The sequence below is a fragment of the Carassius gibelio genome, chromosome A20, assembly GCF_023724105.1.
Source record: "Carassius gibelio isolate Cgi1373 ecotype wild population from Czech Republic chromosome A20, carGib1.2-hapl.c, whole genome shotgun sequence".
Taxonomy (NCBI): domain Eukaryota; kingdom Metazoa; phylum Chordata; class Actinopteri; order Cypriniformes; family Cyprinidae; genus Carassius; species Carassius gibelio.
In genome coordinates this window covers 23,429,171-23,456,676 of record NC_068390.1, presented here as the reverse complement: position 1 = coordinate 23,456,676, position 27,506 = coordinate 23,429,171, and the positions used below count along the sequence as shown (strand labels likewise).

The 27,506-nt window shown below is 35.7% G+C and overlaps 2 long non-coding RNA genes across 2 annotated transcripts in view; one reads left to right on the top strand and one right to left on the bottom strand.

Annotated features, from left to right (window-relative positions):
- LOC127938402 (uncharacterized) overlaps positions 1 to 27,506 on the bottom strand; it is a 97,171-nt gene that overhangs the window by 23,742 nt on the left and 45,923 nt on the right. The window lies entirely within an intron of this gene.
- On the top strand, positions 18,879 to 24,480 carry LOC127938400 (uncharacterized). Its single transcript, XR_008148710.1, has 4 exons — positions 18,879 to 20,739; positions 21,446 to 21,514; positions 21,868 to 21,951; positions 22,959 to 24,480. It is a non-coding gene; the product is annotated as an uncharacterized LOC127938400 (long non-coding RNA).

Genomic DNA, 27,506 nt, shown 5'->3' with positions numbered 1-27,506 from the left:
AAGATCTTTAAAGTTGCAAACACTAAAGTCTCGAATCCAAAGAGATATTCTTTATAAAAGAGTCAATCACACCCTCCTGAAACAGCTCGTTCTAACACATGTGTACGTCATGATGTGGGATGATGTGCAAGGACGGTCTGGTGTATCTGACTCACAGTCTGTAAGTACGATTTCATATTTAAATAATTTGCCACTGATGATTTAAATGCAGTTTTAAGCAGTGTAGAGTAGCGCTTGTTGTTTGTCCTTTCTATGATCACAAATTTAGACATGGTTTTATGTTTAAGCAGCGCGATACGCAACACATAAAAACACAGTATAAGTCATTATAATCAGTAATTGTGTCTCCACTGGATGCCAGAAATGCCTCATTTTTAATGGTTTTTATTGTTTTTGTCTTTTCGTGCCAGGACTGCATCACAGCATGTTAACGGGCGTAACATTTCCATCACACGCATTCATCCAATCACAACACACTGGATAGCTGGCCAATCAGCATACACTTCGGTTTTCAGAATGATGAGCCTTGTAACAATCGATGCGTTTCAGAAATGTGAACCTTAAATCACATAAACACATTGCATTACACCAATACACCAAATAATGTTGTTCTTAGTGACGTCATATGATCCCTTTAAGCTTAATATACTGAATAAAATTTGACATTCAAAGAAAAATAAATAAATAAACTACTTGAAATTGCTTTAGGTAAGTGAACTTTCAATAAAGTTGATATTCATTTACATTATTGGTAATTCCTTTTGTACAAAGGAGTTCACATTTTGAACACACTAAATGACTTGAATGATAAAACATAAATAGGCTCTTTCTGTCTTGGAGCAGTGGAAACATTAAAGTATGCTTCCTCTGAAGGTTTAAGGCTATGACTGGCTGAGCATGACCTGAAAAGATTAGAAAAAAATCAGTCTCATTGGCCCTCAGGTGGTGCACTTGTTGACGGGACTGTGTTCGGCTGCTTTGGATGTGCTCGTTCTGGACCACTGTAGGAAATATGCAGTAAAGAGTGAATGAGTAATCACCAGTTGTAGCATAAATAAAAAGAGGGCTGAAATAATGAATACAATGCTCAGTATTAACATGCATCTCTTATGACCAGTTGTGATTCAATCAGGAAGGGAAAGGTTTTTTTTTTTTTTTTACCACTCAAAGAGTCATGAATTCAGAGAAAAACACTACAGGACAGTCTTGTTCTACCCAGCATGCTCTGCAGGATGTAAGGTGCTAAGTAATAACAGAGAGGTTAATGGAGAGTGTGAGGCACTGACTGATCATAATTGGGATTTTGGAACCAGGAAGTGATTAATTTGGTTTGAGAAATGTTTTATCAGAGGCACAGGACAAATTTAGCAAGCTGTGGATTGTGTTAAGGACACAATCACTTTGTAATGGCTAGAAAATAACAATCTTATTTAAGTGCATTAGGTGCTGAGTGGTTTAAGTGGATTTCTATGTGGTTGTTAGGGTGTTCTGGATGGTGATTTATTAAACATTAAATATAGCAAACAACCATTTTTTTTAAAAAAACACGAATGCCACAATAATTATTGCCTTAGCAAACTCCATTAATGATTCAAAAGTAACATTAATTTATTTTCTTTTTTTATAATGGACAAATAATTAATGATTTTAAATAGTTGAGCTAATCAAGCACTGAATTTTAACACATGCTTCTGAAAAGCTTTTAAATAATCAACACAATGTACAAAGCCTTAATGAGAACGAAGCCAAGAATAAATTGCTATTAAGTAAAAAATATAATCAGGCAAATCCATTTAAAAGGGTGTAACACAAGGCAAATAGCAATAAACATCCTGCATATGAATGCAAACACAACCCCAGCTCTATTGTACCTACCTTTCTCTATTTATAGCAACTGTGCAGCTGCTCTGCAAACATACAGTAGATTGCAAATGAAGCATGAGAAACATGTTTAATTCAAAGATGAGCTTTGGATTAAAGCTTGAGTAGGTATATTACATGGTTTCATTCCCCCTCCTGCCCCGACTCACATCTGCCCTCTGTGTCAGACTCAAAATGACTCTCAAGTCAGCTGATTAACCAGATGACGTGAAAATGACGGTTCTACCACAATCCCAAATCATGACTGTAAATCCATTTTAATTCCCAAGCAATCTATGCAACCGTTGCAGCAGCTGTTTGCATGTTTTCCGGTATTGCTAACATCTAAGCTATAATTCACTGTTTAACTATACTAGAGCAGAAACTGTAAAAAATCATAACCAGAGCATATTTATAAAAACCATATAAAAAATCAGATAAAAGGCATACTATATCATACCATGTACAAACCATATATATAGTGATGTACTGTAGATGCATGCATTTTCTGTAAAGCTGCTTTAAAATAGGGTATTGTGAAAAGCACTAAACAAATAAATTGTAATAAAAAAAATACACGCACACACACAAATTTTAAATGTCATGTTTAATTCAATGCATTAGTGGCCATTTCTTTGTTATGGTTTGTGAAATGTACAGTTTCTGAGTAAAAATTGCTTCTACAAATGTTTTTCAGTGTGATATGTTTTTTAGATTTCAAACACGAGTAATGTATAATTCAAGATAACCAAGCACAACATTATTTATAGCTGTTGGACTCATAAGCATATGTAACGCATGCAGTAAACGTCTAGAACTAAAATCTATAATTAGTATGAAAAAAAAAAATCTTTACATTTCAAAATTCCATGTTTAATTTAATATGGTACTTGCAATACCACGACTTAGGTGCCCTTGAGCAAGGCATCGAACCCCCAACTGCTCCCCGGGCGCCGCAGCAAAAATGGCTGCCCACTGCTCCGGGTGTGTGCTCACAGTGTGTGTGTGTGTGTTCACTGCTCTGTGTGTGTGCATTTCGGATGGGTTAAATGCAGAGCACAAATTCTGAGTATGGGTCACCATACTTGGCTGAATGTCACTTCACTTCACTTCACTTCAGTTTCTTTATGATTAGTTGTGAAGTTTACTAGCAATTTCTGAGCTAAAACTCTATCATCGTGGGCATCAAATAAAGCACATTCCAATTGTGATAAATGATTAAATACTTTCAATTCACAGGAACACTTAGGATTCCAAAAAGATGATTTCAAATCTGAAGTTGTAACAAATGCCAAGAATTGCCTTGCCATTTTGTGTAAATTTGCTGCCATCTAGTGAAATAACGTCTTATTTACCAAAATACAAAAAGATGTACAGTAGCATAAGTGATGACCAACTAACTACATTCTGTATGTTCAATAATTAGTCATTAACACTCATTAAACATAAAACTACTCATAAAACTCAAAATTATTCTGACTGCCTAATAAAATCACTCAATCTTGGTGATCTAACATTGCAATGGCCTGTGGTTTCTAAAGAGCTTAAGAATTGAAATTCTGCATGAAAATAGCCCACTGTTGCTCAAATAAGCAGATTAATGGGAGCAATAAGCAAGATTCTGTAAAGCTGTTCCTCATAAATTAATGTGGCTCTTAAAATGCCCAAGAAACTCAACAATGATCTACAAACCTGATTCCCAAAAAGTTGGGACACTGTACAAATTGAGTAAAAAAGGAATGGAATAATTAACAAACCTCATAAACTTATATTTTATTCACAATAGAATATAGATAACATATCAAATGTTGAAAGTTAGACATTTTGAAATTTCATGCCAAATATTGGCTCATTTTGGATTTCATGAGAGCTACACATTTGGAAAAAGTTGGGACAGATAGCAATGAGAGGCCAGAAAAAAGTTAAATGTACATATAAGGAACAGCGGGGGGACCAATTTGCAACTTATTAGGTCAATTGGCAACATGATTGGGTATAAAAAGAGCCTCTCAGAGTGGCAGTGTCTCTCAGAAATCAGAAGTCAAGTTTCCCCAATGCTGCGGCAAAAAATAGTGGAGCAATATCAGAAAGGAGTTTCTCAGAGAAAAATTACAAAGAGTTTGAAGTTATCATCATCATCTACAGTGCATAATAAAATCCAAAGATTTAGAGAATCTGGAACAATCTCTGTGCGTAAGGGTCAAGGCCGGAAAACCATACTGGATGCCAGTGATCTTTGGGTCCTTAGACGGCACTGAATCACATACAGGAATGATACTGTAATGGAAATCACAACATGGGCTCAGGAATACTTCCAGAAAACATTGTCAGTGAACACAATCCACCGTGCCATTCGCCGTCGTAAACTCTATAGGTCAAAAAAGAAGCCATATCTAAATATGATCCAGGAGTTTTCTCTGAGCCAAGGCTCATTTAAAATGGACTGTGGCAAAGTGGAAAACTGTTCTGTGGTCAGACGAATAAACATTTTTTGGAAAACTGGGACCCATGTCATCCGGACTAAAGAGGACAAGGACAACCCAAGTTGTTATCAGCGCTCAGTTCAGAAGTCTGCATCTCTGATGGTATGGGGTTGCATGAGAGCGTGTGGCAGGGGCAGCTTACACATCTGGAAAGGCACCATCAATGCTGAAACATATGTTACCATCCAGACGTCGTCTCTTTCAGGGAAGACCTTGCATTTTCCAACATGACAATGCCAGACCACATACTGCATCAATTACAACATCATGGCTGCGTAGATGAAGGATCCGGGTACTGAAATGACCAGCCTGCAGTCCAGATCTTTCACCCATAGAAAACATTTGTCGCATCATAAAGAGGAAGATGCGACAAAAAAGACCTAAGACAGTTGAGCAACTAGAAGCCTGTATTAGATAGGAATGGGACAACATTCCTATTCCTAAACTTGAGCAACTTGTCTTCTCAGTCCCCAGATGTTTGAGGACTGTTATAAAAAGAAGAGGGGATGCCAAACAGTGGTAAACATGGCCTTGTCCCAACTTTTTTGAGATTTGCTGTTGCCATGAAATTTAAAATCATCTTATCTTTCCCTTAAAATTATACATTTTCAGTTTAAACATTTGATATGTCATCTTTGTTGTAAAATATTGCACTTTGAAACTGAATTCTGTTTTTATTTACAATTTGTACAGTATCCCAACTTTTTTGGAATCTGGTTTGTAACTTTGCAAAAAATTATTTCTAAGTAATCGACAAAATTTGTAAAGTGCAATGCACTCACATGATTTGTGAGAAAAATGCCTGGGACTTGTTTTAGTGACATTCTGCTTTTTATTCAGAAATGTGAATCTTGTTTTGCAAAGCATCAGGGAAAGCAAATATGGCTATACATTTGCTAATACTATATTGCCTGTGAAATTATACCATTAGATATACTGAGAAAACAACTATGGTAATAACCAAAACTGTTTCTCATTCTCGTTTTTTGAAACATATGGCATACACATCATTTATTTAACCTGTTAGTGTTCCACTCAAAGCTAGAAAAATAATGTAGGGAGAATGCTCTACTACTCAATACCAGCAAGACTGTAAGTTTGTTAAGGAATAAAGCTCAGAAGGTCACCTTTCAGAAGAGACCAAAACCATGCATATACTCCAAATGGTTCAAGAACAGCATGCAATTTACTTTGGGTATTCCTTTTCAAGACTTTGCTGGAATGCTCAGGGGTTAAGGTAGAAATCCAATTCTGAAGTTAAAGTCTTCTACTACTAGGTATATCACTAGTGCATTTACTCACAAAGGCATTTCATGACAAAGCAGTTATTGGTTGATTTGACATCACCACAGGGGAGTTCTCAATCCATAATGTTGCTTTCTCCAGTGAAAAAGTTGTCTTCAAGCACTGTTTACAAGAAAAAACAGTCCAAAGCACTTCTGTACAAATATGTCAGTTAAAATGTATATGTGAGGACAGATGGACATTTGCATTCAATGAAGCATAATAATGCATATTTTGGACTTAGTATAAAAGAACTTAATGAAGGATTTGTTCTGACAGCACCTATTCAATGCACTGTAATGGCAATTTTCTCTCAACCTGTTTGAATGAAGAAACAACTAATCTACATCTTTGATGGCCCGAGGGTGAAAACATTTTCAGCAAATATGTATTTTTAGGTGAACTATTCCTCTAAGTGAACCCTACAGTATGTGCAGTTCTGGCTGTGACCATCAGGGGACACACAATCACCACAATCTAACAGCTTCTGTGGAAAAGCTGTTTGGGCAGCTAATTTTCTCCAGTCCTTGATGCAATGTAACACTTACACAGCAGGCCATCTTAATTGTTTGTCATGTCCGTCTCACTCTCTGCTCTATCATTACATGCAAAGGAAGAGCAAAATAAGTTACAGGGGCTTCTTTCAGAGTCTTACCATTTCTGATTAGCCTTTTGCTCCATTTATTCGCTGCTTCGCCAATCAATGGACAATTGATTGAGCTTTTTGGCTTTTCGTGTTACAATTATCTGGAATTTGAGCCAGACAGGTTAATATCAGGATATAAAAGACTTCAGACAGTCCTGGGATTAAAAATGGGCTGCTTTTTACTTTAATCTCAACATTACAGCTTCTTACAGTTATTGTTCAGAACTTTTCATTTACTTTGTGTACATAATCTACTGCTGAGGGAGGAAAAAGAACCCATACACCACTATTATGATGCTTTGTATTGGTAACACTTTACAATAAGGTCTCAACTGTTAACATTAGATGATGCATTAACTAAATGAATATTTCTCCCAAAAATGATAATTTATTCACATTCAGGCCATCCAATATGTAGATGAGTTTGTTTCTTATTATGAACAGATTTGCTCACGAATGGATCCTCTGCAGTGCATGGGTGCTATACCATCACTTCTGACCAAAATCATCCATGATCCAGTTTTCTTTGCATCAAAAATCCACTGACATTTTTTTGACTGTTTTCACTTGTAAATTGTATATTTTCTTATTCAGACAAGAAGTCTTTTTCATTGGAGAAAACAATATTATTTCTAGAGGACTCAATAGATGAGTGAGTAAAAAAGTAAAAAAAATATGAAAATAGAGTATGTGTAAAATAGAGCTTGTGTATCGGAGTGTGTGTGTGTTGGCATGGTTCGTGGGAGGATGTGAATCCAAGGCTATTTTGCCTGTGGATAGATTCTGTATTAATAATGCAATAATGTGATTGGATGCACTCAAGCTACATTACTCATCACTGAGCTGAAATAGTTCACCAGTAAAGTGAAGGTCACTTCACATAATGTGCTGGCTGCTTTTGCTGATGAAATATACTGTTTTGTCACCTATAGCCAAACTGCATCTTGGTGTGGGGTACGATTTAATGCCTTAATATAAGTTCCTATCTGCCTGGCTGTTTAAGTCCCGCAGCTCAATATTACAGACATACACAAATCCTGCCCAAATAATTTCTCTTATTTGCACACACGTTTATCTCTCGATTATACTTCTAGATAAGTTCAAATCTCATAACTGGCAATAAAACTGAGAATTTTTGCTTCGAAGGAAACACTAAATTCAATCACTCAAAAAATTCAACAACTCCTCATTATCTAGAGAGAGTCAGGGCAGATTAAATCCTTGGCAGATAATTTTGGAAGTGCCTATAATGTTGGAAGTGTAAAATGAAATGTGTAAGAGCTGTAGTGTTTTATTACACTTTTTTTTAAATACATGAAGATGCTTCAGGCCTCCTTTTTACGAGACTTCTGTACTATATATAAAATTGTATTATAGTCTTGTCATCCTAGAATATGTTCAGCTCTGAAAGATAAAGTTGAATATTACTGAACTAGTAAGAAGCATTTTATTGTCTTCAGATATGTATTATAGTAGATTAAAGCGAATTATGTGAAATATGCACGCATATACTCTGCTTAATTACATAGATTAAAATAACAACATTAAAGGGATAGTTAACCTAATTTTTTATTTATTTTTTTTTGCTGAAAAGTTACTCACCCTCAGGCCAACCAAGGAGTAGATGAGTTTGTTTTCTTCATTAAAACTGATTTAGAGAAATGTAGCATTATATCAATTGCTCACTAGTGGATCCACTGCAATGAATGGGTGCCGTCAGAATAAAAGTACAAACAGCTGATAAAAACATCAATATAATCCAGAAGGAAACTTAAATTTTTGGGTGCATTATTGCTTTGAAGTGTCTCTACTCCGGTGTCCAAGTGTGCATACTTCTCTGCAACACAATCAGCTATAGATGCCTGGTAGTGTATGCATAATCCACACCTGCACACCTAAAGAACCTCACTGAATACATCACATACTCTAAAAGTAGGAGGATATTTTATGTGCACTGTTTAGTCACTTTTGAGATTACAGCTGTGCAGTGGAGTGTGTCTCTCTCTCCTCCACTCCACTCCACTCCACTCAGCTGCTTTGAATCACATCATTAGAAACCATTAGAGAGGAAAATCTGTGTCACCTCGCCATTCTAGTGGTTCAGTCCCTCTAGCTTCTCCAGAACTGATATATGTCACAATACTGTTCTCCACTCATACAGAATATCCTCATCTCATCGGTCCACTGCTGGATTTCATGATTTATTACTCTCACAGCTTCCATGCTACTTTCTCTGGTGCTTAGCCACTGCAGCTCTTCATTTTCGTGCTCCATACACATCCCCTTGTAGCAGCTCTGGTCTTCTGTGTTTTGTGGCAATAAGCTAGACTTTGACTTCAAGAATAAAAGAGAAATTTTGAATGAAGTACTTGATCTAAACTTTATTACATACAATTCTACAGGGTCCAAAAGTCTGAGAAAAATCTTACTGAAAACTTGATATGAACAAAGTTATAGGATTTTGACATTTCTTTGTCACCAGTCAAATAATTAAATGTCTGATGTTATTGCTTCCATTTAAACAAAAGCTTTAAAATTGTTCACATTTTCACTCAAATTGTCAAGCAATTATAAAACTTTTAAAATAATAGTATATCATCTTTACTTTTTTATTTTAGGTAAATAAAATATTTGAAGCAGTAGCAATTCATAATGTCTATCAAAATTATACACTACTGCCTTTAAACAATAACATACATTACTCTTAATAGACAGACATTTCAGTTGCTCATGTGAAGAGCGTAAAGTTGAATGGACCTCATTCAGAAAAAAAACAAGCCAGAGCTGATTTTTATATGTTTGTAAATCAAATTATATTCAATACTGCAATTTGTGTAAAAATGGTTTAGTGAACGAATTACACTGAAAGCCATGAGGCCAAATTAGCATAAAACGTCCCATAAAACATAATGGCCCACATCCAAGGTTTTCAACCAGGGTTCTGTGAAGATGCATACTACCGTATATAAAAAAAAAATATCTTAAACTTTAATGAAATGTGTATCTGTTCAAATTAAAATTATCTAATGATCTTATAAGCACTGATTTTAATAAAGTGTTAGAGTGACAATCTCGATTTTTTTTAAAATATTCTTTTCAACATATTATGAAGGCTGAAAACCACTGTTCTACATAAACATCATTGCATCTTTGAGAATAGAAGTCAGTACCATACATCAGATTCAGAAATCATCATCCCCACACTGATTTTCTATCATCTTTGCTCATTTTATACTGCCACGCAGATGTGACAGATTGCAAAGGCTACGGTTTTCAAAGCATCTCCATAGATTTCTGGGATGTGTTCATTTATTCATCAGAACTGCTGGGACTCACGTCACAGAGGCAAATCATCGCTAGAAGAGGACATTTTAAGATTATTTTTCAAAGCGTACCGATAGTAGAAGAAGAAGTAGTAGAAGAAGAAGAAAATACACTTTCTTTATGATAACAAACAAACATATATGGCAGATTAGAAACTTCAATATTCAATGTTCCTTTATATACACACAGCATAAACACTCATTGGGCATTTTAATAGGCACACCTTGCTAGTACCGGGTTGGACCCCCTTTTGCCTTCATAACTGCCTTAATTCTTCATTGCATAGATTCAACAAGGTGTTGGATACATTCCTCAGAGATTTTTGTCCACATTAAAATAACATCACACAGTTACTGCAGATTTGTCTATTGCACATCCAATGCGAATCTCCCATTCCACCACATCCCAAAGCTGCTCTATTGGGTTGAGATCTGGTGACGGTGGAGGCCATTTGAGTAAAGTGAACTCATTGTCATGTTCAAGGAACCAGTGTGAGATGATTTGAGCTTTGTGACATGTGCATTATCCTGCTGGAAGTAGTCATCAGAAGGTGGGTACAGTGTAGTCATAAAGAGATGGACATGATCAGCAACAATACTCAGGTAGGCATTGGTGTTTAAACAATGCTCAAATGGTACCAAGGGGCCCAAAGTGTGCCAAGAAAATATCCTCCACAACATAACACCACCACCACCAGCCTGAACCATTGAGACAGGCAGGATGAATCCATGCTTTCACGTTCTTTACACCAAATTCTGGCCCTACCATCTGAATGTCGCAGCAGAAATCAAGACTCATCAGACCAGGCAACGTTTTTCCAATCGTCTATTGTCCTATTGTATTTTGGTGAGCCTGTGTGAATTGTAGCCTCTGGGTCCTATTCTTAGCAGACAGGAGCGGCTCCTGGTGTTGTCTTCTGCTGCTGGAGCCCATCTGCTTCAGGGTTCGACGTGTTGTGTGTTCACAGATAGTATTCTGCATAACTTGGTTGTTACGAGTGGTTATTGAGTTAATGTTGCCTTTCTATCATCTCTAATCATTCTGCCCATTGTCCTCTAACTTCTGACATCAAGGCATCCCCGTCCACACAACTGCCTCTTACTGGATATTTTCTCTTTTTCTGACCATTCTCTGTAAACCCTAGAGATGGTTGTGTGTGAAAATCTCAGAAGATCAGCAGTTTTTGAAATACTCAGATCAACCCGTCTAGCACCAACAACTATTGCACATTCAAAGTCACCTTTCTTCCCCATTCTAATGCTCGGTTTGAACTTCAGAAGTCCTCTTCACCATATCAAGATGCCTAAATGAATTGAGTTGCTGGTATGTGATTGGCTGATTAGCAATTTGTGTTACCACGTAATTGAACAGGTGTACCTAATAAAGTGGCGAGTGAGTCTATAGGCGTTTCTCAATGTCAAGGATACTTCGTTGGTAGGACTGATCCTTCCAAGTCACTTCCTTTAGAGGCTAGGTGAGACTCCTCTTTAGCATACGGAGAACACGTAAATGGAACAGGCTTGCAAGTGCATGTAATTGCGTCATTACGTCAGTGAAAAGGTCCGTTTGAATGGTATCATTAAATTACTTGGACAACTTAACTAGTTATTTATAAAATAAATGCTGATGACACAACCAATTGTTAAATGACAGGTCCGGTTCAGTTAACTATTTGTATTTGTATAATTTACAATATCAATACGGTAGTAATTTGTACTGGCATTTAAACGTCAAACTTTACTTATATTTACTACAGTTATAACAAATGTTTGGTAATGTAAATAAAAACCGTTAACGCTCATACTACGTTAACGTTTGACATTTTTTTAATTTTTGAACTAACGTTAGATAGCAAAGCTGCACACATAGGATTGTGGGTGATTTGATAGCGCGAAGAGCATGAAGGATACACATATGCATCCTTTCCTGTGTATGGGATATTCTTCGAACGAAGGACTCAGTCCTTGGTTGAAATTCCGAGGATCCTTGACAATGGAACAGCCCTTCGACGGATGTCGATGACGTAGCATCCTCGAAATACTGGCTTCCGAGGATCCTTCCTTGACATTGAGAAACACCTTATATATAGGTGAAAGCCTATGTGCTTTTATGTCCATATTTAACCTGTTACAATATTTATGTACACCTACTGTCTATATCCAGACATGACTTTACTGAGAGAGAGAGAGAGAGAGAGAGAGAGAGAGAGAGAGAGAGAGAGAGAGAGAGAGATATGCAAGTGTAACAACAGCAGTGAGCCTGTACTATAAAAATGGAGTGTGCGAGTGTGTTCCTTTGCAATATTATAATGAAAACAATTATTGCAATATAACACTAACATACTTTAAAATTGAAAACCGAGAAACCGAAATCTCAGAGGAGGTTTGTGGATATCTGAGCAACAGAAAAAGAGCAAATGAGAGCTGATTCTGTCTCATTCTGTTTTGAAGTCAGGTTCCTTCAATAATTGTTCATTTCTCCTTCTCCTCCACATTTGACATTGCGTTTAACTTGTCTCTTATGTAGTTAATTCCTTCTCTGTGTCTTTTTTATTTGATTTCTCCACTGAACAAACTCATCTCTCTTCCAGCCATTACATATCTTATGAAATAAATCAGCACTTTTCATTTATAGAGTACTATCACCTCGGAAGTCAAATTATCTAGTTTTAAATGAGTTTGGACAAGGACAGTTTTAGCTGTGGGAAAGATTAGAAGGCATGTATAAAAGCTTTTGACTTTGAATAGGTTTTAGTGAGGGGAAAGATAGCAATAAGTTTCTTAGATACACTTGATTGAATCTTAAAAATGGATTAAAAGTGAACGAAATGGAATTTCCCTACACTCTAATGAAACTAAAACCCTTCCTGTGAAGTAAAAGTCTTTCTAATGGACAAAGGTGGAAATAAAACCCGAATATTGATAATCTTGGAAGGAGGTACATTCTCAAATAGGTGACTTCTTATTTTATTTTATGGGATGTTGTGGAGTGATGTCAAGATCTCGTTCCCTTGTATACAGTGATGAATTAAATAGAGCACTTGTGCAGCAGTTACTGTTGCCATGAGCAATGACATTTAGCCAATCATAAATGCAAGTGTTGAAGAAACACCTGTAAGTGATTAAAAACAATCAGAGTGAATTCAAAAGAGTGATGACGCCTAAGAAAGATGTACTTGTTTAGAAAAGTGTGTCATTTGGCAAAGTCATGACATCGGTTTATGGTAATCCAGCCATGTCAAAAACATGAACAAAAATGATTATAAATACTATCAGCTATACTCTCTTGCATTAATTATAAGCATTAAGCAAGCCATGCTTCTAGTTTAGCATAAGCGGTAACAACAGCACACTTTTGCTTTTATATACAACAGTTTAATAAAGTTAATACTGAGTAACTTATACCTTAGATTCGATATTTCTTGCTTTGTCTGTTTTCTCAGTCAGTGAAAAAGCCACAGCAGAACCGAGCTCAACATGTAGTCCTAAATATAAAATGTCTCTAAACAACAAACTTGTTTTCTTCATAAATACATCAGTGTTTTTGAATGAATCATATAAATAATTATTCAGTGTCTCAAAAAGACAGGAGCTTGTCGCCACCTACTGGCATAACGATGTTATCATTTTAATTTATTGTGGTGATCATAAACAAACTGGTTTGTAGCCAAACATTTTGACCATTTACGCACAGTTATTCCTCACATATTCAACGAAAGAAAAAGTTACTTCCGTGTTGCAAAATAAGTTGTTTAAAGTCATTAGCAGCATATTCTTTCCAACAATACATCTAGAAGTCTGATCTTCATGTAGAGAGAAGGCTTTTGTCAGTCTCTGGTGAATATAAGAGTTCATTTTCAGGGAGCTCGGCTGTAATCAGCTGACTTTCTTTGGCACTTGATGAGAATGGATGAACTTCTGTTGAACCCAATTATTTGCTTTCTCCTGCCTGTAAGAGTGTAATCAGGAGATACACTCAAGTGCTCTTGTGGTCATCTCTAACAGTAGCCTGCTATTCCCAGTGCTCGTCTTGAAGATTGCGAGAAGTATATCACTAATAACTGTTAATGGGCTACAGGATTTCCCACATTATCCTTAAACAGCCACAAAAAGTTTCTCTCTATATGACTGTGTTTGAATAATTGTAGGAACTTTGTTTGAACTCATCTGGCATTAGCTTTATCATTTAAATTTACAACATTTTCTATAAAATTCTTACCTTATACACAAAATAAATGAACATGTTTTTGCTCTTTTGTCAATGCATTTACACAATCCTTACTAGCAGGTGTCCTCACTGTGGAGAGTTACCAGCCTTTATGATTTCGTGAGCATAACATACCATATGAATGTCTGCTGTAATTTTATTCATTCAATGCATTATTGCTAAATAAAACTACTAATTTCTTTTTCAAATTCAGCTTTTGCTAAATCACATACTTCACTTGGGGAAGTCGTGGCCTAATGGTTAGAGAGTCGGACTTGGAACAGTGTACTGCCTTGGTATTTTCAGAATTCAGACAAAGCCAGTTTAACCTCTAGAATAAAATGAATAATAATAATAAATAAATAAATAAATAACACAAGTGTTTAAAACACAGAGAAAGGTTGGTGCAAAGTTTCTTCACTTAAAATCCTGCCAGTCATGTAAATCTATACAGACAATCAGAAGCAGATCACAGGTCAGTCTGACCTTTAGTTACGTGTCTCTGGCCTCTTCTCTCATGCATGGTTCATCAGAACACGCTCAAACTATATAACTCATCTGCATACTAACACATCTGAAGCGCATATCATATCTTCATCTTCATCCCTCTCTTTCTGACCTTCCTCACCCCTGTCATTCACACGCAGCCTGATAACTAATCAGAGAGAGGAAAGCGTACACTTTTTTTTATGAGATGTTTGCCAGTCAGGTGTCTTTTCTTCTGTGTCAAAATATTGAAAGGGCAGCAATACATTTCATTTTTGCATTCATAGTCATAGATATCTCTGATGCACTTCATATATTTCAACTAAGTTATCAATGCCTTTGTGTAGAGAGACTTAATCTGATTGATTGTCACAGTGAAAATGAAATGGGGAAATTGTTTTTTGCCGCTTTCTTATTTGCACTGAGAAAATGGTAAACACCGCTCAGTTAACAGAAATCTATTAGGAGTGTGAGGGAAATGCTAATGCTTCTCAAGCCTTTTTCTAGAAGATTTAGTGTTATCTAGCCAGGCTTATATGGAAAATCAAATAATAATGAGCTTAAATATACAAATGCATGCAGAAAAATCACATTCTGTAGATTTACGTGGCAATACAAAAAGGGTAGAAGCCAAAATAGGTTCTTACCAATAAGCAGCCACCTATAGAAAAAAAATAAAAAATATATAATTTTAAAATTGATGTATAATTGTAAAAAAAGAAAAAAACTTGTTCAACTTGATTTTACCAGGATTACAATCAAATTACATTTAAACCAGAAGTGTAGCCAGAAAAGAGACTCTGGGTGTGCATATGAAAATCTGGGTGTACCATATTTATTGTCAGATTACTGTGCAAAATTATGGGATAGTATTTTTGTCACACTGCTTCCGTCCAACCATACTCCTAGTGTTAATTTGCAGGTCGTGTCAAAATGTAGTTAATTGTTAAATGTAATAATTTTCTTCTAAATACGATAATTTTTAACTTTAGCCATTTAATTTTGTTTATTTTTCATTACAATTTATTCACTTTAAATAAATTATAATATATAATTATAGGATTAAAATGAATTGTAGTTGCTCAATATAGATCTTTTTTTTCATGTTTTTGTAATGTCTGGGAAGCCAGAATGCGCATGCATCAACAGAAACACTTATTAGCTGAACCCTGTTTTTTTTTACGTGCCATTTATAGCAAGCCATATTACAGATGATATTACAGATGCTTTGTCAGATTTAAGTTGAAGCGCGTGCCGAACCGCGTGTGGTGAACCGAACGGTTTGGTTTTTTTATTTCAGCAAACCGTGCCATCCCTATTACCTCAATAATCAATCAATTACAGGCCTAAAACAATCATGCCCGAGCAGACGGATATTAGTACATCTCATCACACCGGCACCCGCGTCTAAATCAGTTGTATGGTCTGGTTTTCAGTCTAAAACAGTTGTGTCAAGTATAAATGTCTCGTCTGTTTCGGGAGGTGCGCGCGCAGTCAGTGGAGGCTCGCACCTCCCAACTCGCACCGGAGCCTCGCCTCGCGCCTTTTTTTCTCAGATTTTGAAAAATCTTCGTGATCGACTTAAAATGCTTCCAAGATCTACTTGTCGACCGCGATCGACGGGTTGGTGACTCCAGATATAGCGACCAACCTTTTTTGAGCAAGCATTGATTATGCGTGACACTGTCTCAATTTGTTGGACGCATGTATTGGGCTTTAAAGCTGTGCGCGCACGCGCTACGAGTATGGCGTGCATTTTGTGACACATCTAAGGCCTTAGCAGGAGAAGGAGAAGGAGCAGTCGACCCTTCCGTCGCCGTCAGTCCGTGCGGCGACGTCGCGGCGACGTCACTGTTGGAACCAATCATAGGCGGCGACGTATGAGGTGTATCTTGTGCAAGTTCTGCTACTCACTAAGCAAACTGAGAGGAGAACTAACGTGTATACGCTCGCCAGCCGTCTGGCCAAAATCCCATAGTATTCAGGCGTCAGACGTAATATATTAGACGTCAGACGTCACGGTCACGTGTTGGAGCTGTGCTCAAACTGCGCGGCGGCGTGGCGGCGGCGTAGCAAAGAAAGGATTTTTTTTACTTTGCGTCTGGATAACGTACGCGTTGATAAGCGTCTGGATAAGCGTCTGGATAACGTACGCGTGGATAAGCGTCTGGATAAGCGTCTGGATAACGTACGCGTGGATAAGCGTCTGGATAACGTACGCGTGGATAAGCGTCTGGATAACGTACGCATGGATGACGTACGTGTGAATAAGTACATTAATAATAATTTGGCTTTGTCCTATTTTGCCCTAAGGAAGGCTTTAAGGTGATGATAACAGCACCTAAAGTACACATCTGTCTCCTCAGTGGAATAGTCTGGGTCCAGGATATGCAGGTGCATATGAGCCCTGGCAGTTTTGGGACATAGCTGGGGGAGAACTTCTAATTAAAACAAGGGAACGAATAGAGAGCCCTGAATAGGCCCGGCCTTTGTCCAACAGCTTGTGTGAATTCTTTGCCCAAGTCGACTGGATACAGTGACTTTTTTCTCTCTCTCTTCCCTATTACACATCTATTAAAATAGTTCACTTTTTATTTTTAATAGAAAAGTTGTCATTTCTATTTGTTTCTTTGAGTTAATTTTGAAATATGTTTGGAAAATTTTGGGTTTGGTAAATTCAAGTTTTTGATTTTTAAAGGAACGAGCAAGCTGCAGCTCGTTCAGACAGTAAGTTGAGCATGTTTGATCAATTTAGCCTTCTCAAACCAACAAGACTTACCTAAAATAAACAGACATAATAGGCCTACACTTCATGCATTTCACAGTATTAATTTAAACATTTAACTTAGGTAAATGAGCACTGTTAGGCGCATATCCAATCGTTTGTGCGGAGAGTGAGCGCTTTGCAGGACATGGAGGAGCCAGCTTGCATTTTTTTTTTTTAATGACAGTAAAAATTTAAAAATGCGCCGTCATTTTTGCTCATAAAGGTAAGAGTATGCATCATTCGGAACTCCAAAGGGTCTACTTGTACATGTGTGCACTCACAATATCAACAAAACCTTATGCTTTTGTAAAATAAGGAAAACAAACAGGATGCGATTTCTGTCTTCTTGGTCTTTATAGCAGGAACGCTTCACCAACATGATAAATAAATCTATAGAATGCTTTTTGTGTTTTAAATTATTATTTTAAAACGAAATAATTCAAATCGAAAACAAAAACTGTTATATTGTGAAGCTAAAAAAAGTCTATGGCATCCATCATTCTTTTAACTTTTTTTTAACTAACTCTGATCGATTCATGAGACATTCGTTTGCATTAAACTGTTCTGGGCCGGGTTTCCCGTTAACGATTGATCTTAGCGCTTAAGAGCGTTTTCTACGAGTAATTTTACGATCGTTGGTTATTGTTTCACGTGAATTTCCCAACTATGCACGTAAAGCAATCGCAAGTAGCCGTGCTTTAAGTGCTACTTAGGAGTCGCTGTCCGTTTGTCAAGTGCTGAAATCTCACTTTAGAATGGCTCGTAACAGTAGTACACGATCGCTTATTGATGTTAACCTAATGCTGCGTTCCAGACAGACAACTTGGATATAATAATTTTAATTAATTATAAAATCTACAGTACAATATTATATTATATATATAATGTTCTTTATATACAGTATAGAGAGAGAGAGACGTTATTGGTTTTCTGAACTTCAGCAAGTTGTTGACATACCCCCCCCCCCCCAGTCTTTGAAGCATTTCCCACATTATTTCTTTTATTCGTTTCTTTTAATAATTATTTTCAGTCATTTAATTTAGATGTGTATTTCTATTTTTTTAGATGTGTATTTCTTTTAATTAAATCATTTTTAAATGTATAAAAAAATATAAAGAAAACGAGTCATAATGTGTACAATAAAGCACAATCAAATCCTTATAATGATCATTTTTAATGAGCCGAAAAGTATACACGTCACACCGCTGTTTATCAATTTGCACTGGGTACCAATAGCTGCTCGCATAAAATTCAAGGCATTGATGTTTGTCTACAAAACTACCACTGGCTCTGCACCCATTTACCTAAATTCGTTACTTCAGACTTATGTGCCTCTAGAAGCTTGCATTCTGCAAGTGAACGTCGCTTGATTGTTCATCCCAAAGAAGCACAAAGTCACTTTTACGGACTTTTAAATTAAATGTTCCCTTCTGGTGGAATGACCTCCCCAACTCAATCTGAGCAGCTGAGTCCTTAGCCATCTTCAAGAATCGGCTTAAAATCCATCTCTTCCATCTTATATCTTTTCATGTATTATGCAATTATATCTGTATGTATGTATAAAGATATAAAGACCTCTAACACTACCTCTAACACTTCTTTTTATTTATTATATTAGTTAAAATCCCATGCTACGTGTACTGTGTTAACCTAACTGAGACTTGTTATAGCACTTATATATCATTGCTCTTTTGTTGTTTTTGATTGTTTCCACTGTCCTCGTTTGTAAGTCGCTTTGGATAAAAGCGTCTGCTAAATGAATAAATGTAAATGTAAATATAATCACATTTCGCTTGAATCAAGTTAAAGGTGTAAACTGCTGATTGTCCTGCATGTGACCGCATAAATCTGTCTTCTTACGATGCACTTAGGGCTTAACGATTAGGCTACTCCAGAGCACCCGTAGATCTACGATGATTTTCATGTGCTGCTTAAATTACGATGCTTTTGGGAAACAGACTGTGATATTAAGATCAGTTGTATGATCGTTTTTACGAACTTCTTAGGCTCAAGTTTTTGGGAAACTCAGCCCTGATTTTTTTCAACATTCATTAAAATATTAATATTTATTTCGTGCTGAAAATATTGAAGAGGAAAATATAATTGATTCATGTGCAGTTACTGAACGAATTATCTCACTAAATGAATCATAAAAAGCGTAAAAAAAAGACGTTTATTGTTTGTACATAGAAGTTTTTTGCATATATGTCCGGAACTGACTTGCTACGACAGACTCCCTGTGATGTGTGATCATAAGGCTTCAGTAGACATCAACACAAAAGAAGGCTACTATATAGTACCGACTTATTTTAATAGATATAATACTTGAAAATGAAAATGTGTCAAAACAGTTTCAAAAATGTTCAAATAGGCATATATAAACGTATTAATTAATTATCAATATATAGGCTATTCATTTGAACATGTAGAGTAGACTACAAGAAACTGCTGTTGTAATAAGCAGCTTTAAGACATAAAAAAAACCTTAACTGTAAAATAATAATCATCTGCTGATCATACAATTATTTCGTTTTCAGAAATGAGGTCTAATGTATAGTGATCGTTTTTTCTTTAGAGACGTGTTGTATGAACTATTACCAGTAAGTACATATGTGCTCAGATTAAAATTAGCCTATATTACTATTGTATTATTTTATTTAAGCTGTAACTGTGAATACATTTGGACACTCCATGTTAGTCACTGATTAGACTTACATGATTTAAAATTGATTTTTAGGTGATATTGCTTGAAAAGTGATTTATAATGAGCGCTAAAAAAAACTATGTTATGCCGTTTATTTTATTATCATGTGATGACATAACCTGAGACTAAAAGCTGTGATATACATTTTGTCCACTAGAGAGAGCCAAATTATATGGACAAGGCCTATTTGAAAGTGAAAGTCCTGACATTTACCAAGTAACCGATCCTCGGAGCTGGTGCTCTGCATTTAACCCATCCAAGTGCACACACACAGCAGTGAGAAGTGAACACACACCCGGAGCAGTGGGCAGCTACAGATCCAGTGCTGGGGAGCAACTGGGGGTTCAGTGCCAGGGTATTGAGTTCAGTCATGGGTACTGAGGGTGGAAGAGAGTGCTGTTCATTCACTCACTCCCACCTACAACTCCTGCCAGCACCGAGACTTGAACCGGATACCTTCTTGTAAGTAGTCCAAGTCTCTAACCATTAGGCCACAAACTTGTGCGAACTTCTATGTCAAAATCAAATTCTCCAGTCAAAAACCCTTACATGATCTATCAATATCAAACTTTGGCCTCAGATGACAAAACCTACAGTACAAATACACACACTACAATAGTTTAGCTTCCTTAAATATAATAAGTTATCTTTACTTAGTTGTTATACTTACTAGGTTTTATTAAGTTACAAAATTTGCTAATTTTAAGGCAAATAAAACAACATGCTGCAATGAGTAATTCTTCCTTAAAATATTCAAGTAGCTACAACAAAACCGATGACATTAATTCACCAGTGAGAGGCAGCAGTGCGCTAATGTGCAACCGGAACAAAACAACAGAAGAAGAAATAAGGACGGTGAGCATGCGCAGCAAGCAAAGTTTTGAAGCTGCATCGAATTTGCTGAAACTAAGTAGAAAGACTGTTTACATTTCACCTCTGGACAAAGAATGATTGATTACTTCTACACAATAATAATAAGGTAAGTAAAAAAAAAATAGTGTTTGGATGTATCTTTCTGTGTGCTGCTAATTTGAACTGACTAACATTAGCTCCTTGTCAGCACCAGTGTTAGCAACAGGGAGCAACGATCTTTGCTATTCTGCTATTAGAACAAAAACTATAGAAATAGACAACTTGTGGCACATTTGGGTAAATGTAAAAACTTTTAAAGACTTTTTATTTATTTCATTTCTCAAATTGAAAAATGTTTTACTAGTTAAAAATTAAAGCATGTAAATTCTGAGGAAAAATTCAAGAACATGCAAGAATATTTGCCACTTATTAATTGTTAACAGTAATCTTTTGCAAAATTTCCTCTATAATTTTATAACACTGTGAGGCTTTGGCCACTTTGTAGGTTAAAGTCATTTTTCAGTTTACAAATGTATTTTCATCATTTTAATGCAATCATAGTCATTACGTGATCAGACATATAAGGTTTAAACTGAATGAGCTCGTTGTTTTGCAGTAATTATTTATTTGCTGTGTTAAAAACACCGAGTACTGTAACAGCAGAAATGCTGCTTTTGAATTGGTTTTATTACTGATGCCTCAAATAGAGATGTATAGAAAATTTATTTCTATTGTTAAAAATGCAAATATCAAGAAATTAATGTGTCCTTGTTCTACAATTCACAACATTAGTGGAACTTGATTTTATATGAAGAATTATTTTTCATATTTAGGAAAAAAGCTTGTGTCAGCTGTCTTCTCTGAGCAGCGGTCTTGTGATCACCAGCCTCAGTATAATAAAGGTGAGATATTTGAACAGCAGTAGAGCAGTTTTTGACTCAATCATGTGCTATGCTTTATTTGCAATTTCAAATAATTTATTGCAGTTCCAGAATACCTGTAACCGTATTTCCGTATTTGTAACTGTGTTTCTTTTCACATATCTAAGAGTACACTTCACATCCTAGAACCCATAAAATGTATGATGCTACCTTAAATGTTTAATAGTTTTATTATATTTATTAATAATATTTAAAATAAACAGCGCTTATTGACTTCAATGACTTCTTTATTGACACTTTGAAAAACATGTTTCTATTGTAATTTTTACATTTCTTAAACTTAGTTTTTCTTTTTAAACTAATTAAAAATGCAGATTTGACAGAACTACACACCCATCTGATGCCTACCTGTTTTAATTCATGATCCCCCCGGATACTTCTACAACTAACCCACCTTGGTAAGTTCCCATAGTTAGTGACACCATTTTAGAAAACATGCCTGTGTATTTGCTGGTATATTACTGAGATACATTTATAAATATTAATGTTGATTACATACCTAGTTCAATCAAAAATGAAAAATGTGCCATTTAATCTCCCTCCTGTCAATCTATTCCATAAAAAACTGTGCATCTTCATGACACGAATGATATTTATCCCAAATCTCTGACACCCAAGAAACCATCAAATCAATCCATATGAATGGAGCCAATTAATCTACTTTTTGGGCCAAACTGTTCAATGAATTGTAAGGAGCAGTTTCAGTTATATTTCCACTTGAACTCTGTTAGGCATGGTCTGGTGAACTGTTCTTGATCCAGAACTCTTACCTGAACACACTGAACGTGCTGTAGAAAGCCTAGATGGTAGTCACAGCTCAGGGTTGGTCATTTGTTTTTGCCTAGCCACCAGTTTCTCTGCAGCTGGGCAACATGCTATTTGAGTTAAGTAAACTAGGTAATATTAAAATTAAAAGTAATATTTAATCTTTCGTAATGTGGGTGCTTTTTACATCAGGTTCGATATCTTAACTATTGCATTACTAAGGCAACGACTGACACATTTATGTTGCATTCAAAAGAGCTCTGTTGACAGCCGAACAGTGAAAAATTAAACCATATCCATATTAGCACAGAATGGAATGGTTAAGCATTGAGAATTAAGAATGGTTTGGCCTGACAGTGGAAAAGAGGCTCAAATCTTCGAAAGAGACGTAATTGCTATATGATCAAGTGTCTAAAATTTTGGGTAAATAGACATTCAGTTAAAGGACAGAAATTTATTTAACTGAAAATGTCTTTATTTGTGTTCTGAAAATAACTGAAAGTCATGGGTGAGTAAAAGATGACATGACAAGTTTGGGTGAACTAACCCAATGTTATGGCAGTGTAGGCAAGACAGAAAACACTGAAAACTGATCATCCACATTTCCCTGCTAATATTGTTTTTATTTGGTTTTATACAGGTGTCTGATGCTGATGCAGTCTGGGCACTAGTATCTGTTGGCTTGCTGACTATCACTGACGATGAAGTACTTCTCCAAATCTTGACCCAGTGTCTTCTGCCATCATTGTTCAGGGTAGTACTGCAAAGAATAGTCTCCAGGGTTTGCCTCCAACATTTGCTTCCCGACCACCATGTGCTACGCTTGCATCACTACATGTGGGTTACCCTGATACTGTGAAGAGCACCTACAATATGATGCTTGACTTGGGACAGAAAAAAAAACATTGGCAACTTGTGTGGCCAACTCATTGCCGTATTTAAAATCATTGTACCGCTACCTCCATTGTTTAACATAACTAAAAGCAGATTGTTTTTGCTTTGTTTCAAAAATTTTGTAATACGAGTTAAAAAGTATATCATCTTTAACTTTGAACTGTCACTACATTTGATTTAGGGTAATTATGTGTGTGAAGAATAGAACATTGTTGTCATGAATTTGTAATAGTTTTTTGAAGTAATTAAGTTACTAGATTAATGGTAACTTTTTTTTTAAAGGCAATTGGTCAACTAGATTTCTGTTCAAGTAAATACAACTTAGAAATTCCAAGTTGCAGGAAATGTTTCTTGATTTAGCTAAATTTAAATGAGTTGTTTGAAATACGTACATAGTATAATGTACTTAATTTAGTTGTTGAAAATAGTAATTCTGAGTTACACGTTTACAACACTTATAAATAAACCTTTGTTAGTACAAATTACTATTCTTATTTCACTTTACTTGTTTTTTTCAAGGCAATCGGTTTGCATGCTTTATTTTTAAATAAGGTTTACTCATTATAATTTACAGTGCAGACAACCTCCCTGCCCAGTGCACACTAGTGAGATAAAGTCAAAACACTGTAATTGTAATAAAGTACTGTAACTATACTGTACTACACTGTGTGATTCTTTCAGCTCTCTCTCCAGTGCTAGGATGCATTTTTAAAGCAGTCACCTGTGCTCCTGTTCATAATTTCCTGAGATGCTACTGAATGCTTGCTTATGGATAATTGTGTGTTATTTGAGTTCACACTGTGACAATAGAGTTAACTATTTGATGTGTTTGTGTTTTATGAATGAGACTTTGGAGAAATCATTAAAAAAAATTTAATGTGTGTATATATGAATTTTATATGAATATTATAGAATTTTATAATTTCTAAACTACAAAATTATTAAAACATTACATGATTGAAATGTTTACTCATGGCCCATGGTCCATTGTTAATTTCAAATTTGGCCTTTGGATTTAACTATTAATGCATTAAGCCATTTTTCAATTTATGTTTTCTGGTGGACAAAACACTTAAACCTATACAAATGTTGTCTTTTTGGTTTATACTGTCCTTATCTTGGTGCCATTAGTTATATATGATGCTTACAAGAAAGCTGTGAATTGGTTGTTCCTGGTTGTTGTTTTACATGTGCACTTCTAAATAACATTGTAAGTTCATTGATTAGATATACTGCAGTGTAAATAAAATTTTACTCATCATATTTTCGTCAGCATTATGAAGATTATGAAATATTTGGGGATTTGGAGGAGCTAATTGTTATAACATGCAAGTCTTTCTTTCTTTTTGCTCCGAACAAAAAAAAAAAAAAAAAACGAAAAAAAAAAAACACTTAACTACAGCACTTAAGACATTTGACAAAATCACACACACAAATGGAAAAAAAAAAAGATGACAAGGCGCTTGACGTCACGTAGCTTCTCACGCGAGAAGGGGGGCGACGAAAGTGTCGCGCTTCTTATCACACGTCTTTGGTCACGGCAAGGTACGCGACGATTGACACGATGATTGCTTAGTTTGCAAATCAAATGCATAAACCACACCCCATAGCGACGTGACGACGGCGTACGTAAGAAATTTAACAAAAATAGTACGTGTTCTCAGTACGTCTGAACCTAGCTACGTTGCCTTAGATGACGCCTGATATATACGCCGTCTCAATATACGTATGGAAAGCCGTTTGGTTCACAATTCGTCCTCAACCAGACGCCTGGTGTAGAGAAAACGCCGTATTTCACGGCGTTTAAGACAAAAAGACGTCGTAAAATACGGCGTTTTGTAGCACAGACGGCGTAAATCACGGCGTTTTCACAGCAGAACCGCCGTTAACTTCGGCGTTTATTGATGCAATCCAAAACGCCGTTAATTTCGCCGTTTGGCCATCCATAATACGCCGTTATTTACGGCGCTCAGTTTGACAAAGACGGCGTAAAAAACGGCGTTTTCTGTAATATTAAAATCAGCCCCTCCTTTTATGCACAGTCCAGCCCCTTAGATGCAGTAGCCAGTCAGACATGAACAGTAGAATGTCGATGCGAATTGCGATCGACTTCGAGGATGATGTTTTTTTTAATGTTATGTGGCCAATATTTGGACTTTCATAATGTGATGTTTTAACTTGTTCACTGGGTAAACGTGTGTTTTCGTCTTCTTTTTCACATTTACACAAATGTTACAGTTTTATCATCATTTTGTGTGAGGGGTGTGTCAAATATAGTGATTATATGAGGAACAATGTCTGCTTCTGTAGTACTGTGGTCTATGTCCCTTACGACCATGCAGTGCTTTCATGTGACAGGAGTTCGAGTCTGAGCTCCGATATTCTTTTCACTCTTCTTCGTTTGTTGTGTATTAGAATTTATTTTACGTTTTGGAGAAACTGTCCTTTCTGCAAATAACAGGAAGAACAGGACGTGATTATTCAACAGCCTTTGCGAATCAGTTGAACTAGCAGTGGCGTCGGTTTTTATTGTTCATTAAATTTGACTTCCCATGTTAAAGCGCTTGTTTTGCTCGTTTAGGTATAGGCTTGCTTGCAGTATGCCTTGAGTACAATATGAGGATCTGCACGCTGTTAGCCTACTGCAGGAGGGATCATAGACATACATGGATTTAAATGCATTTTAATGTCATGGTTCTTATTGTAGCGGCATATTTATTCGGATTAATCAATCTGTCTACAATATATATGCTCGCCTACCCAATAATCCAGAGAATCTGACTCGTTTAAGATGATCAGATCAAAATAAACAGTTATTTTAAACCGGCTCTGGCCTTGGAATATTTATTTGTTTGATTGACTCAAATTTGTAGTAACACCAAATCGAAATAAGAACAAAAAGAAATAAAGAGAAATGACAACGCGGTTTGTATTACTATTATTATTAGTCTATTATTATTATTATTATTATTATTATTATTATTTTGTTTTATCCGAGAAACGGATAAACGAAAATCAAGCTAGTCATATTTTTTTTATCTATGAGTAAAATAATAATAAAAAAGCTTATGCTATTGTGTGTGGGCGGCCCTAAAAGGAACCTTTTCAAGTCTATGTCTTTCCCATTATGCAGGATAAGAGTCTATCTGATGTGCCGCTCAATAACGTTTCTTCATGTTTGGCTGCTGCAGACTCTCGCAAATATAGGCTAGCCTTTCTCATACAAAGCGCAACACTGCACTTCTCGGGTCGGCAGCGATGGCGCTATCCCTTGCATTGTGATAACTAACAAAGGAAAGAAATATAAATGTCTGCTTCATTTTGTGTACTTACACAAAACGTTAAATAGTTTTGGTAAAACAGGCCTATAGACCGCTCCAGTCCGGTCTACTTGAATGAAACAATCTAAAACAAATATATTTAATTTGTATAAATTAAATATATTTGTTAAATATACTTCTGCTTATATATATATATATATATATATATATATATATATATATATATATATATATATATATATATATAAATGTACATGAATTTTAAAAAGATAAATATATAGGTATATATATATATGAATTAAAAAAAAAAATATATATAGAGAGAGAGAGAGAGAGAGAGAGAGAGAGAAAGAGAGAGGCTATATATATATATATATATATATATATATATATATATATATATATATATATTTTAGATATTAAAGTTAAAAATTACAATTATTAAAAAGCACAGACTAAGTAAAAGAGTAAAAAGAGTAAAAAGGTCAGACTAAAAGGGTAAAAAGGCTATTTTGATTACCCCATTAGACTTTACAGTTAGTGTTATCATACAAATACACTTACTTATAGGTTTAAAATTCTACATGCCACATTTAATGTCCAACTATAAACAGAATAATGTATACATCAGAAAAATGTATACATCAGAATTAATTATCATGCACTTCTGACAGCAAAATGGAAATATTTCCATTGCTTTTTTAACATTTACAGATGGAGAATATACCTGTGCGATGTAAGTTATGCATTAAGGAAAACAGCACATATCAAACACGTCTCTCAAACATCCTCACACGCAGCCTTTCTATCAGAGCTTCTAACGGTTTGAACTGAAACTATAAACTATAGCCTACTAGGAGTCGGAGAGAAATAAAACGCAGAAATTATTTAAATGCAAAACAAACACCACAAGCAGCTAATGGCTGAGAAAGAACAGGAAACAGGATTGATTTTTATTCGTTAATGTCTTGCGGTCTTGCTGGGTTTTTCTTTTCTTTTTTTTGAACAATTAC